At 34.2% G+C, this 20,579-nt stretch overlaps 1 protein-coding gene across 1 annotated transcript in view; it reads left to right on the top strand.

Annotated features, from left to right (window-relative positions):
- LOC145261202 (uncharacterized) overlaps positions 1-20,579 on the top strand; it is a 751,089-nt gene that overhangs the window by 7,912 nt on the left and 722,598 nt on the right. The gene's annotated exons all lie outside the window — the stretch shown is intronic.

Here is a 20,579-nt window from a genome sequence, read left to right as displayed (position 1 = left end):
TGTTGGCTTCTCTGCTAAATCTCCGAAGCGAGTAGGAATGGGAGACACATCACCTTCTAGTGAAATTTATAAAAAAAATTTCGGTGTCAAATTTGCATTTATATAATTACTAGCAGGCTGCCCGACATTGCCCGGTCGTAAAATACGCTTAAATATGTTGTGATTAATGCAAATTTTATATTTATATTATATTGGACTCTGTATATAGCAATGGTTTAAAAAAAAAAAAGAAAAAAGTGCGCCACCACCGAGAATCGAAACCAAAACGTTTCTTACGATTTACTTTCTTTTGCGTTAATGCCTGAGCTATGGAGGCCTGTTTGCTGCAAGGCTAAAAATTACAACCTGAACGAATAGCTTTTACGTTGCAAATGCATATTCGTAATGCCGTCATTTGACCTTCACCTGGCAAATTCCATTTTCAATTTTGCAGATTTTTCCCTCGGCTAAAATCCAAATATAAAGTTTCGCATGGGTTCGAATACCTTAAAAAGTTTCATGTCTGTAGATCAAAAGCTGACAGTAGGTATTTTTTAACAAATATACATGAATATATATATATAAAAAGGTTTGTTTGCTATGATCTTTTTTTACGCAAATACAAATCATGTGGAATATCAGCATGAATATAATCACACGTAATAGTAAACTAAAGATGATCATCCCAAATGAAAACCGAAATAACTAATAGAGAATTAAAATGAATATTTAAAAGAATATGCAAATTAGCTAGATCTTTTGCAGATGAATGCAATTCCATGATCCTTATATAACAAAGTTCTATTTTCTTAAATAGGAAAAGTTTTTTAATATGGATATCAATACACACACACACACACACACACACAAATAATAGGGTGTAGATAAAACATTCGTGTAGCTTTTTTTTTCTCTCAACTACATGTCGGATATGTTGAATTCTTTTCAATATTTAATGAATTAAATGCAGCAACATAAAAATAATTTAATTATAAAAAAAAAAAAATTATGCCCCACCCCCGACAAAAGGAGGGTGGACCTGTAAATTTACCTTATTCCTTTCGTCTGTCCGCGATTTTCTCAATAACTACGCCTTGCGATTTTTTTGAAATTTTGCACAAACATTAAACATGATACGAGTAAAAAAAAAAAAAAAAAAAAAAGTAGCAGAATAGATTTTCCGAGAAAACTCCGCTTGTTCCCCTAGTGGTGCCTTTCCGGTGAAAATGGCTAAAATTTACACTTCTGTGCTTATTAAAAATAAATTGATGCCTTGAGTTTTTTTTTGTTTTTTTTTTTTAAAAACTTTCTGAAAAGTTATAACTTATGCTGAACTTAGTCATTTTTTATGCCTTGTTCACTGTGCACTCACTATGATCATGCATGCTTCACTTGTTTAATCATTAAATCATCCAGAATGCATTTCGATTTACTAGTAAACAAGTGAAGCTTTTAATACTTGGAAGCAAAGACTAAATTACGTCGTTACGCTGCGAAATGTGGAAGTATTTAAGCTGCCGAATAAAGTTCTTTTTCTGGCTTTAATATTTTTAGCAAATATAAAATTGTAACTTATTGACATGAAAAAAGTTGTTTCTAGTATAGTTATTAGAAAAATAAATTGAAGTAATATAAGAAAAGGGCATTATTGAAAGTATAGACTACACTAAAAATTAACAAAATTATACCGATAAAAATACAATGAGCCTTTATTTGCATTTTTAATAACAAAATTAAAATTTTTATTTGAAATTTTATGATGTTTGAAATTATCAAAATAAATAAATAAAATTTTAAACATAAAAGACGTATCCAATGCATAATATTCCTAAAATATTAAGATTTAAAAATATTTTCAATAATTCTTAATAAAATAAAACTAATTTTAATAATTCTTGATTTAAAATAAAACGGGAGAAACTTTTTAATGATTACTAAATAAAAAAAAGAATGATCGAAAAAATGTAACAAAGAGTACATTTACAGTAGATACAGGCGTGGGAGAACTAATTTGCTCTGTATTTGCTTCCGGTAGCGCTACGGCGGAATTTAGGAAGCTGAGTATAGCATAATATTTACAGTGGAACATTAAAAATTAGTAACAAAACATAGTACAGTGTATAATACACATGTATATAAGCAAATAACACTATAAATAACACCGTAAGGCGGGGCAAATACAGCAACCAGGGTCCGGAAAAAACATTCCACATCGTAATCTGAAAAAAAAAAAACGTATGGTCACCGTATCCCGGGGTTCTACTGCATATATATCATTTTTTTTTTCTTTCAAATTTTACTTTTGTTTGAAAAAGGCTTGAAAAACTTTGAAAATGGACACAGAAAATCTGTACGAACTCTGTTTATATTATATAAATTAATGTTAGGCTATTATCTTGCAAACACTAAGTTTTAGCTAAAAGGAATAAGATGCAGTATTACTCCGGGATACGGTAGCATTAGGATACAGTTTTTTCAGGTTACGATAGGAAATATTTTTTCCCAGCCCCTGATTACGGTGTTATTTATGTTATTAGATTATATACGTGTATTATATGCTGTACTGCATTTTGTTACTAATTTTTAATAACGTATCCCGGGGTTCTACCGTATTATAAATCGATTAATTTCTAACTGAAGATCAAACGACAGCAAATCTTGCTGGAAAATCATAGAACGTTAATCGTCTTTAGAATTTTTGTTGGAGGGATTTTTTTTTGTTTGTTTTTTATATACAACGTTCAACAACCGCAAATACTAGTTAATAAAATGTCCTTTTTCAAAACATAAGCTGCAAATATCGAACTTTCATCGAATTCCTTGCTGAATTTTTCAAAGTTTCTTCATATTACACTCCGTCAAATGCAAAAGTTAGCCAATATCGAACAGATCCTTATCCTCCATTGGCTTTTGGTCTTGATTAGCGGTGGCTTATTAATAAAATTATTTAAATGAGTTTTTTTGTCTTTTAGCAGGGTGGCGACAGTCCAAGTTTATTCATTTAGACAACAACTCATTGAATGGCATTCTCCTTTCTTATGGAATCAGTTTTGAGCGCGAATCGGTCCCGGAAATGATTAAAAACAGTTTGCGATTTGAAAGCCGCGACAAAATGAAAAAAGGCAGACGATACGAAACGTTAGTTTAGGTTTAAAATATTTTAGCCGTAAAAAAAGGGTGGGACAAAACGATATGTTCAAATCGCTGGCTGCTTCTGACTCTGGATTCCCCGCCAATACTCTGAACGTTCTCCGTAAGAACTGAAATCCTCTGGGTTCCCATAACTTACAAATAACCTACTTCATTATGATAAAGTACTGTGGTTTTTACATCAAGCATTAAACACTGCGTTCGCAGCATACTGCAAACCTCATTGTGTCTCATTTCTGTTTTCAATTTTTCCACACTTTACAATTCTTCACGCGAACAATCAAGTTAACTAGTTAATCCTTAATTATTCGCATATTTTCTGGTTTTGATATTTATTAATTACTAGCGGAGGCGCCTGGCTTTGGCCGGTCGCAAAATACGCTTAAATGTTTTAATTTGTCCAGATTTCGTATATATTATTATAGTCGTGATTTCAAAAGGAAAGTATTTGGGTGCCATCAGCTAGAATCGAAAACAAAACTGACGTTACCACTGTACCAACGTGACATGCATATGAACTGATTAAAAATTAAAAATATATAAACTAAGATGAATGTACAAAATGTATAACGACTTTTTTTTTCTTTTTTCAATTCTAACTCATTTTTGACTCTTTAAAAGCTTTTAACCAGCTTAAGACCCATAAAAGAACGGTCCACAAAAAAATCCAATCAGTTGAGGCACCTAGAGCCGCCCTGCGACTTTTAGTTTTGAAAGAGATAGTTTGAAAATATGGAGAGACACACATACAGACATAATGAGTTTTATGAATTAGGCTTCTAATTATTAATTAAACGTTGAATAATTACTCGATGCTTATTTAAATCATGGTTATCTACTTTAAAATACTTTTTAATTAAATGACGAAATTCTAACACCTTTGAGATGCATTTTATGTAATGCTGATCATAGTAAATGCAGTATTTTTGGTCACTGTAAATAATTGTGAACGATAATTGAATATACTGGGTGATATTGTCAATATGTTGAAGTGAAAAATACATAACTAGGTAAGAATAAGTCGGTGAAAAAAAAACTGATCTCTTGTCCTCCCCAGAGCCTCGATTTAATGGCCTTGTACCTAATTGAATCTGTTTACAAGAAATCAAATCCTCAAACTATATTGTCTGTGGCACTATTTCTCGAAAACTGAGCCGATTTGTCCGAAATAAAGTATCTTGTACCTCCTATAAGGCCACCATTCGCCTATGTATGGAGTACTGTTGTCACATTTGGGCTGGTGCATCTGCTGCTTGTCTCACTTCTGGACAGGGTACAAACGAGTCGTCAACCTGATAGGTTCTGAACTGTCATCTAGGCTTCAGCCTCTGTCCCACTGACGAAATGTTGCATCCCTCTGCTTGTTCTACAAGTACTTTAATGGTCTGACGAACTACAAGCACTTGTACTCCCCTCGACGTGACTACCCCCCGACAAGCAGCTAAGTCCCACCCCTTCAAAGTAGATTCCTTCGTGTAAGAAAGCCTTTTACTCCAATAGTTTCTTCCCCCAGAACTGTTAGACTTTGGAACTCCTTTCCGGGATTCTGCTTTCCCAACTGTACTGATATGCAGAAGTTCAAGTGTAATGTGAACAAGCATCTCTCTATTCATCTCCCTTTATAATTTCCTTGCAAATTATGTCCTTGATAGAAGCCCCCCCCTACTTCCAAGTAGCACTGTGCCTTGTTTGTTTTTTGTTTTTTTTTAATGTATAGTTCTTTGTTTGGATAAAGTGGAGCGAAGTAAGTATTATCTGTATTTAATGCAAAAATGAGTAAAACTTTTTACAATATTCAACCATCAATTTGGCATAAGGGTGAGGATTTTTAATCAACAGGCTATAACTTTTGCCCATTTTTTTTTTAAAACTAGCAAAGGTCTAGTTTTTAATGTTTAATTCACTTGGCATAGATTCTCAGGCTTATATCAGAGTAGAGTATATTTCTGTTCAGCATCAGGACACGATCAGCTTGGGTTTTGCTCCTTCCTTTGGGAGGAGAGGTTGGTTGTTTGGCAAATTTCGTAACCATCCAGCGCGTTCTCCTTTTTAGGGGTGGGATTTAATTGCCCCACTATAAACTGACCTTGTGTCTAACTTTGCAGTGTAACGGCCAAGTGAATAAACATTTTAGTAATTTTTTTACACTTTATATTTTCCTGGCTCTACCAACATGCAAAAATTTAGATGTATTCTGAACACTTTGTTGCAAAACTCCCCACTAACGATGCTTCTAAAAAAATATGATCCATAACTACAATTGGCAATGCGCTTTGAGTGAATGTGTTTTTTTTTTTTTTTTGTTTTTTTTTTTACAAAAGTTAGTGAGTCTGAAAGCATTCATGCCTTCCCCTGTCCGCTACGAAAATGTAATGAGTATCTCCTTGGAGGGGAGTTAGATATCGCGCATAAAACTGATAACAGGTCTCACAATGCTCTTCCCCTACCAAGCTATAGAAAGAGGCAAAACTAGACATGACTAGGATCAAAGTGTAGTATGTTTGCTGTCTGAAGAGAAATAAACGGGGACAATTTTAATTTCTGTCCGGTTTTTTTTTTTTTTTTTTTTATAAACGAGACAAATTTTCTCGGCCGGGGAGTTTTTCCTCAGCACCAAAGCCACCAGAGTTTAGGCCATTGTTGACTGAGATAGATTGATAATCCTGTGCAGTTCTGAGTTTAACCCTCCTAGGCCTTGCCTTCTCCCTTTTGAGGATTATATTTATTGCTGATTGCCCGAAGCGCTTCAACAGGGTTGCCAAGGCTCCCCGACCCCCCCCCCCCCGGTCAAAATGCTCTTCCTCTATGGCGCTGCTTCAAATCCCACTTCCTTAATCCTTGTGCCGCATCATCCCACCGAAGAGGACAGATAAATAACTTCAACATATATAAAAAAAAAACTTGTCTATAATTTTGCTCTCGTGGGAGGGGGAGAGGATGGTATATTGGGGAGAGTTTTATTTCTAAAAATTGGTTGATTTTTTTTTTTTTTTTTTTTTTTTTTTTTAACTCCCTCCTCCTAAAAAAAAAAAATAAAGCCATAAAATGTCTAAACGGTAAACTGAAATTTTTACCTACAAACTCTGTGTAAAATACCTTTTTGATAAATGCCGACACAAGAAATTGAACTGCATTGTACAAATTTACACTAACAAAAACGAGTAAATCGCGAGTTTTGTTGCAACAGCTTTTGTGTGCTCCTTAGTATGAGCAATTAAAACGTTGGAAAGCAACTGATATGTGCAGGAAGTTGCTTTTCAGATGAAACACGCACCTGCAATTAAAGGGTCTGCTTAATACCGTTCATCACCAAGCCGTGTGTTTCACACTGTCGCCGTAGGTTGAGTTGCATAGCTGTTTCTAGTTCCGAGGTCACTAGATGCCCGCGTTTTGCCACTGGTCATCTTGGCATTTAAATGTTTTTCATTCCACTACCGGTATTGCTACACGCGCACAGAGTAAGCCATGACAAAAAAAAAATCTTAAAAATTACAGACTTAACAAAGTTCTTTATCTTTATGTACGAGTAACTAAAATGAAACGGCTTTCATGAACAGTTTCTTTCCTAGAACATCCCATCCGCTGCACACAATACTAGGGGACTGCTTCCCAACTAAATAAAATTTGATCGTCTTCAAGTTCATGTAAACGAATATGTGTTGAGCCTGTCTCCAATACCCGATAACGCATATATTGGCCACAGACAGCACTGTATTTACATCTGAGCGGGGAAGAAGGTTGATGCCGATGTCTCCACGACCAAGACTCGTTTCTTAGCTAATACTGAGTCACGTGTTTCATGTCTCCGCACTAGTAAAAGCCGAAGTATTTTGAGGGGCGGGAGAGCACAGAGCATGTGTTTCTCTCTTTGGGTATTTTATGATTCTCTTTAGTTTGGGAACGCCATACATTCCAACCGAGAGATTTTTAAGATTCTTACCGTCCCTTTAAGTACAATTTGTGTTTTCCTTGGTTCACCGGGTATATTTACCAGTATCTTTCGCTAAATGATACCAGTCGTTACATGTATGACAAATTTTGTACCAGCGTAGATAAACGGTGTAGTTACTAACACCAATTTCTCTTTCTTCGTAATTGCTCGAGATTAGGTCAGTATCTATTCAATGGATAATGTTTCTATTCTGGATAGAACACGAAGGAAACTTTTCACTTTAGTTTCATTCTTCTCCAGTCGATGTTCTGAAAAATCAAGGGGTTCCGTCCTAGGATCTTACACTTGATCTTATGAGATACAGATATTCGAATGTTCCATCAAAGTTCTTTTTAATCTCTCAAACACTGTTAGTAAAGAAGTTAATATAATTTTCCTCTCCCCAATTGACCATTCAAATTTAATATATAAAAGGCTATATATCTGTCTCCATATTTTCAAACTCTATCTCCTCCGAAACTAAAAGTCGCAGAGCGGCGTTAGGGGCCTCAAATAATTGGATTTGTTACTGGCAGTTCTTTTATGGGTCTTTAGCCGGTTAAAATAGTTTTCAGGGGGCCAAAAATGGATAAAAATTGAACAAATCATTTTGTCTATTCATTCTAGTTTATTTTAAATCAGTTCATATGCATGTCACGTTTGTACAGTGGTTACGTCACCAGCTTTGAATGCTAGTTTTCCTTTCGGTTTCGATTCTCGCGGATGGAACCCAAATATTTTTAACTTTTGAAATCACGATTCTATAATATATATGAAATCTCGACAAATCAAAATATATTTAAGCGTATTTTTACGACCGGGCGAAGCACCCCCCACCCCCCCAGTATGTTATAATATACCTTTTTTGTGGGCTATTGGTCTTGCTGAATTTCAGGATAAGCGTTCATCTAGTTTGGAGTATCTAGCTTCTTGCATCACTTGGCTAAGTTCACAATTCCTTGTAAGTTAACCATATCGAAATCTTATTTGGATCACGAAATATTTAGCTGGGTTGTCCGACCAAACTCCTGTACAGAAATATCTTAGACTCTCAAGGATAGTCTCTAGTAGGCATTCAAGCTTTCTCCAGTAGGTATTCAAACGAAAGTTCTGCTCCTTTTAAATGTGTGTCTGAGCACGATCCTTCTTTGTGTTAATCAAACTTTAGTTAATTAGACGTTTAGATTCGGTGGTGGCGCATAAGTCTTTAAACTTTTTAAAATCATTACTATATATTGGATTCAATATATATATATATATATATGCGAAAATGTATGTATGTGTTTGTATGTCTCGCAAAAACTTTCAACACGAGCCACGGATTTTTACCAGATAGGTACCATTTTAAAGCTCCAACCTTCGCTCGACAAATATCGAAAAATTGGCCAAAAACATTTTCTTCGCCCTAAAATCATCAGTTTTGTACAAGGAAGGGTGCCAAAAAATCGTTCCTTCATTTTTCTCATCCTGCTACTACAATGACGTCATGTTTTACCTAGAAAACGTTCACGTTAGTTTAAACCACTTTTCTTTTATTTTTTACATGGGCATCACCACTTATCAAGGTCAAGAGACCACTCGAGGATAAGGGTTAAAGAGTGTACAGTAGAAATTGGACAATATAGTAGTCGTTAGTAATGGAAATTCAGTAAATTTGTTCACAAGTGGAACGGCTCATCAAGAACTTGTTTACGTTAGACTTGAAGACAACCATATTGTAGTCAGCTGGAAAGCAGGAAAACGGAAGACAATTCCACAGGCGTGCAGTTCTAAGAAAGAAGCTTTGTTCATGGAATCTATGTTTAGGTTTGGGAACAGATAGTGTGGGGGGAATTATTGTTTTCAGCTAGACGAGTATTTCTTGTGAAAGTTTGGCGAGGGGGGACCATAGACTGAAGCTCAGTCGAACACTTTCCATACACTTGGCCTTCAGGACAAGATCAAAGTGTAGTATCTGTTCTTCAGATGCTACACTTCAATTTCTTTTTCTGTCAGTGGAGAAATCCTTCACGACTGAGACAATTTTTATTTTTGTTCTTTTTCTCCACGTTAAAAAACCACCCTGGTGTCTAAATCTGTCCCGTGGGGGAGGCATTGTAAATAGGGACAAACTCGCAACATCTCTTCTGTGAGATAGAGGTTGCAGGGAAGAAAAAAGATCTCCTATGAGGCTACGAAGTCTATTTTGAACTCCATCAAGGCAGGACAAGTCCTTTCTAGCAGCTCCTGCCCGGATGTGGCAAAGTATTCTATCCTTGGACGTACTTGGCTCTTATATAGATAGAGAATTGCATCAGCAGTGAGATATCTACTGGATCGATAGGACCCCACCATTTTTTCAGCGGCCTTGGCAACAGATTTGATGTACATCTTCCATTTAAGATCAGGAGTAAAGGACAAGCCCAGAAGCTTGTCAAAACATGAGGTCTCCTCAAGACGAGAGCCATTCATTTCAACTGATGCCAGATGGGGATCGAAACGTTGATGTAAAGAGAAGCTTGGTTTAAAAACACCTGCAAGTGTTTTTAAATGTTTAATTTTATCCGTGTATAAGTGTCTCTTTGGCGTAGGGGTAACGTGTCGGGCATTTTTTTCCGCCTTAGCCTTGAACCCGAAGCATCAAGGCTGTCTTTCTACCTAAACTTTTTTTTTTTAACGTTTGTTCGCTGTTCTGCTTTGGTTTTTCCAATTTTTTTTTTTTGAATAATATTAAAACAGGGTCACCCTCTCCTACATACACACCTCCAAACACCCGGGCAACACTGGGTACCCCCGCTAGTACATAATAAATACGAAATCTGCATTAATTAAAATATATTTAAGCGTATATTACGACCAGGCAATGCTGGGCGATCTGCTAGTAAGTTTATAAAGTAATCACTTTTTTTTTCATCTCTTTTGTGATTTGCATCTTTATCGTGCTCTAGTTTAGGATGGGGCAAATTCAAAGCAGTGAAACAATCACATTTAACTTATTTCATACAAAAAATTAAGTATAATGGGATTTTTTTTTTTTTTTTTTTAGTGCGAACTTCGCGTCGCTTGTTCTGATTCACCGGGAAAGATGCTAGAGTTCGACAATATGAATGAGGCTTCTCTATTCTTATAAACTTGTTCGTTGCATATTCGTCAAACTTAGAGATTGGAAAATAGATTTACACAAATATCAGTCTTCTATTACTGCAGCCCTTACCACATACTAGGGGTTGTCCAATGCGCACTAACCGTATTTCTTCTACATATATATGCGTGAAAATTCATACGTTTTCGAGTCCTTCGGGAACGACCCCCCCACACACACAGCGTTCCTTTTATATAATAGTAGATAGATTTTTAGTTGGCCTGTCAAAACGGAGTACCGCCTGCACTCATTGCTCACACAAGCAAAATCCTTGTCATACCGGAAGTGGTCAATGGAGATTTCTTTTCCGGCACTTTCAGCTAACATTTTAACAATGCTTACGGACACTTACAAATGTTAAGTCGTTCATTCGAAAATTGGCCTTGTCTTAATATTGGGTACAAGTCAAAATTGCATTTCAAGTAAAAACTTTATAATTACGTATCATGCAAAAATAAGTATTCTCGCCAACAATTAAAAAAAATGGAGTAGAATTTAAATCAAAGAAAACTCAGTATTCGTACTTTAACATTCATTATTGCTTGATTAAATGATAGACCAAGTTATCTAATCCTTTTAGTTTTAAGTAAAAAAAAAACACTTTAAAATAAGTTAAAACAAATCTTATCCAATTAGATTTAGTAACATAGATTGCGTTTGGTAACCTTCATTTCTTGCATATTTTTCACCCCCCAACCTCCCCCCCCTTTTTGTGCTATTCTAATAAATGCTCGTAAAACCTTTATGATTTAGTTTGCGGATTAATTTTGTAGGCGAATATTTTATAAACAAATAGTGCAAAACGATACTGAATGAGGTGGGCGTGATAGTACTATTGACAATAGGGGTGTCGCTTCATTCTATACACATTTCCAAATTAGACCCTCCCTATCGAACGCACTTTAAAATCGGGATCTAAATTTTACGGTAACTGACAGTTTCACGATCTTGTAATCAGCTGAAATTGTGGTATACTCGTGACATCCGACCACACCACCCCACCCCACCTCCGCCTCCCAGCTCTACCCTCCGACATTACCTGTCTTCCTACCAATAATCAGCGTAACCGTAGCATCTCAGTCGCATGTACGACATATCTCTAATTCGTTGTTCGGGTCGCTTAAAACTAGATCGACAAAAATGCGGACCCTATGTGTACCTGACACGGCTTGGCTTTTTTTTTTTTCTCCCACCCCTCCTCTCCTCCTTGTGTCTTGTCTACATCCCCTCTCTGCCTCAACCACACCTGCGATCCAATTCTGACTTACAGGTGCACGCATACATTTTTATTTTATTTTATTACCTCCGTGTGTTTTTTAGGCGGTCGTCGATCAGTCTTCCCCTTCTGCTTTGTTAATGATAATAATAGTCCATAGTAACAGTAAATAGCAGTAGAAGAATGATTATTTCTATACTGCTACTGTGGCTACTACTACTATTAATACGCACCGTGCGGTTATTGTCGTCCGTCTCTGTTCAAGTGGTCATGTTAAAGGGAGCGTTTATTTTCATTCGTCCTTTATTTTCAGGGCGTCTTTCTTTTTGGTAATCATTCCTATTACCGACATTTAATTATTTTGGTGCTGCTTTGTCACAAGAGCGGAAAATCAAAATATTGAATTTCAAGTAAAACTGTATGTACTTGTGTCGCAGTAATGAACATATCCAAAAATTACGAAAAACTATAAGGTAGAAAATTAATGAAAACAGTTTCCGAAGACAATTAGCGAACATGGAGTTTTGCTATAAAAAAAAACAAAAAAAAAACTGAGTTCGATTGTATCAAGGGAGATAATTTTCTGAAATCTTGAGTCAGTTTCGTAAAACTCAATTTTCGTTGTCTTCGAAAACTGTTTTCATTAATTTTCTACCATATTTTTTTATTTATTCGTAATTGCTGCGACATAACAAGTAAATACTATTAGTCTTACTTTAAATTCAATATTTCTATTTTCGAATTAGACCATCCCTGTAATGATCTGTCCACTGATTGCGGTGTAATGCTGGTTTTGTGCAGTTCTAGGAGATCCAACCTCCTAGGCGTTGCTCTCTCTCTCTCACATATATATATATATATATATATATATATATATATATATATATATATATATATATATATATATATATATATATATATATAAATGCTGAAGATATTGTGCAGGGTCAGTGCTTCTTCTTTGGAGTGCTGACTTTTCAATCCCGGTTTCCGACCCTCGTGTCTCATTTCTTGTGATGAGAGGGAAATAGTTACTCAGGATTTAAAGAAAAAAAATTACAAGGAGGGGACCACTACTTATAAAGGCTCAAAGGCCATTTGAGGGTAAGGGTTAACAGGTTTAGTCAGCAGGGCAACAGATTATTGTTAGTAGTGGACACTTGATATACTTTGATTGTTTAAGGGGCAGCTCAGTAAGAACTTGTTTATATTAGACTTGAAGACGGCCTTATTGTAGTCAGCTGGAAAGTTTTAGGAAAGACGCTTAGTTTATGGAATTCCCGTTTGGATTAAGACACAACTAGAGAATGGGTAAAATCTTTGATAGTGGTTGTAAGTAGACTATTTTTTTTGTGAATGTTTAGGTTTAGCAAGGGTTGTGACCTATTTGCGTTAATAAATATTCAACAGAAGTCATAAGCACTTCAAATTATTCATCTTTCAGCCACTTGTTTACAAAATGGTCGCTTTGATGAAAGTCGATATTTATGCTAATTTAACATGTTATAAATTCAAATTTTAACGCAAATGAACCAAAAATGGATAGATAAAATAAAATCGTTTTGATTTCCCAGAGTGTATTTCCTGTAAAATAGTCCCAGAAGGCCATCCTTCCAAGCATTTATTACTTTACACTTGAAACTGTTCATTCGCGAGGATTTGACGAAGTCTGTACAGGTTATTTTTGTTTTTAATCCAGAGTGACCATTTCTTTAAAGCCGAATTCTCCTCACATAAAAACATAGTCTAAATGAACCTTCGCGGAGAGTACAAATAAAACCGTCTCTCCAAGTTATTTTGTTTCGCTGTGAGATACTTTGATTTTCATTATAAAGGAAAAATACCACACGGGTTTAGCAACATCCGTTTTACTTCCGTTGGATACGATTGACGTTACGGATAAATCCAAAAATTCATTACACAAAGTTAAGACGCCGGAAGTGGACTCGGTTTAGCTAAACATCGAGCGGAAGTCAACAAGCATGAAACGAAATATGAAACCATATGGAAACGCTCGTTTTATGATATAAGACTAAAAAAAAACACTTTTTACATTTCTATCAATGTTTTTAAATATTTAAAATGTATTCATATAAAAAGATTTTATTTCAAAAAAGTAATTTAAATTTTCGTAGTTTACATTTGCATAAATAATTTTCTAAATATTTAAATATTCATATGGAAAATTTAAATTTTCATAAATTTTGACATAATTTTGTCCATCTGTACTTTTATAAATTTGGTTTTGTATATTTACGCTATTAAAACCCTTTTTCTATTAATTAAAAAAAATACAACTTTATTATATGGGTCGTGGAATTTCATTCATCTGCAAAAGACCTAGCTAATTTGCATATTCTTTAAACCTTCATTTTAATCTATTAAATTTTCGTTTTTTATGGGATGATCATCTTTAGTTAACTATTACATATAACTATATCCATGCAGATTTTCTACACGATTTATTTGCGTATAATATTTGCGTAAAAAGGTTATAGTAAACACAAACCTCTTATATTTTTTAAAAATTTTGCCTACCAAACCCTATCAGTTCTTGATCTAGTCATGAAACTTTATATATAGGGTATTAGAACCCATGCGAAACTTTATATTTGAATTTGAGCCGGGGAAAATCGGTGAAAAAGTCTGAAAATTAAATTTAAAAAAAAATGAAATTTACCAGGTGAAGGTTGAACGACGGCATTACGAATAAGCATGCATAACGTAATAGCTATTGGTTCATGCTTTAATTTTTAGCCTTTCTGAAAACCTATCTTCATAGTTCAGGCATTAACGTCACAGGAAAAAGTAAATCGTAAGCTAACGATGGTACACGTGTTTTTAATTATTACTATATATTGGGTCCAATATAATAAATACGAAATCTGCACTAATAAAAATACCACACTTAAGCGTATTTAACGACCGAGCAATATCGGGCGGCCTGCTAGTGTATCATACAACGAGCTACCTTCGACTGAATTACGTAACCGAAATCGAAGTTTATTTTCTTTATTTCATGATAGTACTCTAAGTGTTAAAAATAAAACAATTGTTTAAAATAAATTATATTCATATGATTTCGTATTTCGTTTCATGTTTAGTGACTTCAGTTCCGTTCCATATTTTAGCTAAACGGAGTCCACTTCCGGCATCTTAACTTTGTGTACTGAAATTTTGGACGATTTTTGGGTGAGAAAAGTACCTTTGAAGTTTGGTTATAGTTAGACTATAGCGGATTTTTTTTCCACAAAAGCAATATCGCGCTCATCATTTTCACTTCGTACGGTACTTGTTTACAGTTAGACTGCGGTTAAATATACCTTACGCAAAAATATTAAGTACGCAATAGTCACCTCAAAAATCGTAATATATCCCAAAAATTACGAAATTTGATAAAGTAGATCATTTTTTTTTTAATACGTAAAAGTAATTTTTACTGAATGTACCGTATTTCACTGTCGCCATACTCAAACTGAATAGCGCCGAAAACAAATTATCTCCCTTGTTTTAGTTGTGACGTTAATGTCGGCCATAAATTCTTACCGTAATGTGCACACAATTTTGTAAGCAGTAATAGATGTTCTAGTCGAAACTTAGTAATTTTGGATATTCGTATTTGGAATCTTCGGACTACTGTTCTCATCTTGAGTATCATTTTCACAACGTTTCGGTCGATGTAATTTCTGGCCTTCTTCAGGTATATCTTGTCAAACTCGGGAATTTGGACGGAATTTTGAACAGAACGCTTTATTTAATTCACAGGTGTAGCATGTTTCGGTTTCGTCAGACATAACTAGATAGAGGTCTTAAGTAATTAGCAATTGTATTTTTCGGTTGCCCACATTGAGAATTGAACCTTCAAGCAGCAGAATATCACTTTTACAATTTATTTTTCAAAGTGCTCTTAGCATGGCACCATTACTTAGAACCTCTATCTAGTCATTTGACGAAACAAGAGCATGCTACTTCCATTAAATAAAGGGTTTCCTTCGAAATTCCGTCCAAATTCCAGAGTTCAACAGAAACATTCCAGAGTTCGACGAGATGCACCTGAAGAATGTTTACACAGAGCCTACAAATATTGTATCTCTAATATTATATAAAAGTCACTTTATATGTGTGAAATTTCCTTCCTCATAGGTTCCGAAACAGCTGAGCTCATATTTTGCAAATTTCACAATTGTTTGCACATTACGGTGAAAATTTATGGCTGACATTAACGTCACAACTAAAACAAGAGAGATAATTTGTTTTTGGCGCTAGTCAGTTATGTATGGCGACAATGAAATACGGTACTTTCAGTAAAAATTACGTTTACGTATATATAAAAAAAAATGATCTACTTTATCAAATTTCGTAATTTTTGGGATATATTACGATTTTTGAGGTGACAATTGCGTACTTAAGGTACAAAGGTAATTTTTATTTCTAGTATTGTTCTTACATGTTTTGAAGAAACATTCCTCCAATAGGTATGGAAAAATACCATCTTAAAATAGCCTTTATTCTCTTATAGATAAAACATATATATATATATATATATATATATGAGAGGAATATTTTACGCTACACCAGCCAAGGTTACGCCGGTGTAACGTAAAATGTTCCCCTGTAAATTATTTTTATAGATTAAAAAAAAAAAAAATTACAGGGGAATATTTTACTTTACACCGGTGTAACCTTGGCCGGTGTAACGTAAAAATCATGAACGATTATTTTAGATCGTCATACTCAAATATCAGCTAACGTGATATTGTAAATAGATGGTACTGAACATTATTTTATTTAAGAATTCGTTCACCGGGCAAATTATTACTCGTAATATATAATATTCAATAGGTTGATTCTATAATACATACGCAATCTACATAAATTAAAATATCATGTTTAAGCGTATTGTACGACCGGGCAATGTCGGGCGTCCTGCTAGTAGAATATAAAAACATAAAATATTTTAACATTGTATCCATTTTCATGTTATATATATTTGCCTGTCTGCTACCAAATGTACTTAAGCTTTTTGTTACGAATCTTTATTCCTATATGCTAACTTTCATATCAGTTGTACATAAAAGTAAGGCTTTAATAGTAATATTAGTTTTATATACTTTCGATGTACAGTTAGGGATTAGTTACCACAATACCACATTTACTCAACCAGTTTCTCGGAAACTACTTGATCAATATAGCTGGACTTTTGTGTGGACCTTTTGGTATAAGGTTGAGCGAACTAAATATTATAGTATTCGTTCAATGCATAATTATAGATTTATAGGGGTTAGTATTTAATCCAGAAAATAGGCACAAATGTAACCATATTCAACAATCAATTTGACATAAAGCACTCATTCCTAGTAAACGGTCTATAACTTCTATTTTTTTAATGGGCTCAAAAGTTATATATATATATATATATTAGTATAAACTAGAAGTTTAGCCCGGCTTTGCTCGGGCCCTATGTATTGCTCATAACTTTATGTGCATATGTATATATTAAAGTCTGGCTCCAACCCAGGTAACTTAAAATTTAAGTGTTTGGACCAAAAATTGAAAGTAGTTTGGTAGGGTCTGCAAAGGTCAACTTTCAACTTTGACCTCTTGGCAGCCAATTTCCTCCGCCCCCCCCCAAAAAAAAACTGATTAAAAACTTGCATGTCTGAATACCCTTTATGTAAAATTTCAAATTTTTAGACCCAAAATTGGCTGAGTAATTAGATAGACCGCAGAGATTAATTTTTTTTTAACTTTGGCCCCAATTTTGACCCCTTAATATTTGTTTTGGGCTCAAATTAAGTGTGTGTCTGTGTCTATATTTGTATAAATAGTGACTGGATTGTCTAAATTTTGTAATTGAGGAAGTGGTATTTTTTTTACTGAGGAGTCATGGATTTAATAGCTGTCCTCGTTTATTTTTCATTGTTATATAATTGAATCGGTATAATTGGGAATTTACAATCGGTAACTCTGTATGAGTACTAAATTAGTATGCCTAAGGATTCAGACTGCATTTTTTTCTTGTATAACAAAGAACCCCAGGATACGGCATAACAAAATTAGTAACAAAATACAGTACACATGTATATAATCAAATAACACCGTAAGGCGGGGTAAATACCGTAATCAGTCCGGAAAACATTGTATTCCACATGGTAACCTGAAAAAAAAAACGTATCCTAGGGCCACTGTATCCTGGGGTTCAACTAAAATATATACTTTTGCAGTTTTAACAAAAGAGCTACAATATCAGGGCGTCTGCATTTACCCTGAATATCCACAGAATGCCAACATCAATATATTACATATGAAAGAGTCCTCTATAGAATTTCCAGTTTCCACTAGTAATCTCCAATGTTTGTTATAGAAATTTAATAACATTAAAATAAGTTTCAATAAGGGTTAATTTTTCACAAATCCATAAGACGCCATTTACATTTTCTATTAATTCTATCTAGGGTTAATGGGGGTAATTATCAGTTAGGGTCATAGAATAACTAATGTATTAAAATGGAAAGAAACGAAAGTCGTTAAGCGTTATCATTGATGACAAAAACAGAATTCGACGAAAAAATGTCTTGGCGATCATTCTTAAGCATATTTTTGATACTATTAAATGCGGGCCTATTTGGAGTTAAAATCCATTTAGAGTTACGCATGTAATCGGAAGAGAAATACGTTTGAAATGTGTATGCTAGAATAATGGAGTCTTTAATAAAAAGGAACCAACGCTGTTTTTATATCGCTCAAGATGAAAAAAGGCGTTAAAACTCTTTTTCATATTTCGTAATTTTTTTTGGAATTTAGCTATTTTCGTTTAATGGCAAAATTAAGTGTTTTTACCGGACATTAGTTTGTTTATATCACCAATATAAACACGCACCCTAATGTAGTTTACGAGTTGCAAATACCAGCTTGAAAATTGCATTACTATAAATGTACTGGAAACGTTTTATATTATATATTGGTTATAATACGTTCAGATTAATTGGTTTTGGACGCTCTTTTATAACAAATCCCAAAATACGTCTGATGGCAGTTGTGCTTCACATGACTCAAAGTTGTAAAGGTTGATAACTAATAAATTTAAGAATGAATTCTTAAACGTTGATTGAGGGGAAAATATTCCTCAGTTTTATATTCCAAACATGTCAAATGATGGGAATTATCTTATGCAGGTGTTGTGAACTGATGGAAAACAAAACCTCGATATTCACAAAGTAATTAGTTTATTGTTATTCGGGCTACCATTCTCATCTCGGTTATTTTCACTACTGAGCGAACCTTGAATGTTATGAGTATAGTGGTTTGAATAATTTAAATATATAGCAGATAATACTATCACACATCTCATCAGAGACAAAGAAATGTTAACGACAGTCACACAAAGATGGATTGATGAAAAATTTTAAAGAAAAATGGAAGAACATAAATTCCACAAATTTAATTTTAAAAAATATTATTCAATGAAAGATCCCCCCCACCTCATAAATATATTCGATTGCATGGGAGAAACGTCCTACTGCGCCATCTGAGTGTATGTATGTATGTGTATAATATATATATATATATATATATACTGGCCTGAGCGCACGGCATTTCCCGAGTGTTTGGAGGTCTGTGAGCAAAAAAAAAAAAAAATCCGTCGTTTCTGTCGAAAGTGTTAGGCAGACATGCATACATTTAAACATAGGTTATATATATATATATTAGTGTCGGGAGGATTAACCGGGAATCGAAAAAATCGGAACTTCTGGGGTTATTGGAAAATGTGTATTTGTTTTCCGATGTCAAAAATGATTCCTTAAACTTTTTTTTTTGAATTCATATTAATTTTGCCATTAAACAAAAATTCCACTGTTAGTAATGTTTAAAAAAAATAAATATTTGTTGATTTGAAATAACCAATAAAACAAATCTATAGATCATATCCCACAAGTTTGTACGTTTAACGAAAATATCTGCACTTTGAACATTAAGTTTTTACGGTGATCGAGAAAAAATAACAACTCTATGGTTAAATATTCCGAGATTTATAAAGAATAAGAATATCTAATTGTATGATAATTGGGGAAAAATGTTGAATCGTAACGCATCATTATAATATATATATATATATATATATATATGGTGACCCCCAAAAAACAGGACATTCAATTGTTTTTCTGAGCAGTTTACAGTCAACTGAGAAAAAAAGGCCAAAGACCCTAATGTTTTAATGTGATGTATTGAATGTAATAAACTAGTTATGACCAAAGTTTCATTTCATTCAGACAAAACACTAAGAAACGGGGCCTAATTAGAGTTTGGGCCTTTTTTTTTAACCCTGTATTACTAGCAAGCTGCCTGGTATTTCCCCGTCGTAAAATACGCTTAAATATGATATTTTGATCAATGTAGATTTCGTATTTATATCATATTGGATCCAATATATAGTAATGATTTAAAGTGAACAAAAATGAGTCGTGCGCCACCACGGAGAATCGAAACCAAAACGTTTAGCTTACGATTTACTTTTTCCTTTGAGGTTAATGCCTGAGCTATGAAGACCGGTTTGTCGCACGGTTAAAAAATTAAATTTGAATCGGTAGCTATTACGTTACTAATCCATATTCTTAATGTTGTCGTTCGATCTTTACCTGACACATTTAATTTTTTCAATTTTTACACTTTTGTACTGATTTTCCTCGGCTACAATCAAATATGAAGCTTCGCATGGGTTTGAATATCCTATATATCAAGTTTCATGTCAGTAGATACCAAACTGACAGTTTGGTAGGCAACATTTGTAAACACACACACACACACTCATATATATGAGAGAGAGTGGGGGGATTGTGTTTACTATAACCTTTTTACGCAAACATTATGCAAGTATAAATCATGTAGAATATCTGAAATGTTTTGAGATGCGGATTGATAATTGCTATTTTGAACATGTAGAGTTCATACTATTGGGTCGTTTTGTAAACAACGGCAATGCATACTGTATACAATTAGCAGAACACAAATTGCTGTTTTGTTTATCGCTCGACGTTATCTTTTGTTAACGACATTCGAAAAGCTTCCAAGTTCGAATAATTCTACCAGAAGGAGTTAGTTTATTTCTATCAAAACCTTGTGGATATCGCAATTCTTCCGGTCGCAGTTACACCTGCATCGTTCAGCAACGTCGAATCTGAAGC

The sequence above is a fragment of the Euprymna scolopes genome, chromosome 37 (assembly GCF_053919585.1).
Source record: "Euprymna scolopes isolate OS-2025 chromosome 37, ASM5391958v1, whole genome shotgun sequence".
NCBI lineage: Eukaryota > Metazoa > Mollusca > Cephalopoda > Sepiida > Sepiolidae > Euprymna > Euprymna scolopes.
This window is presented reverse-complemented; position numbering and strand designations above follow the sequence as displayed.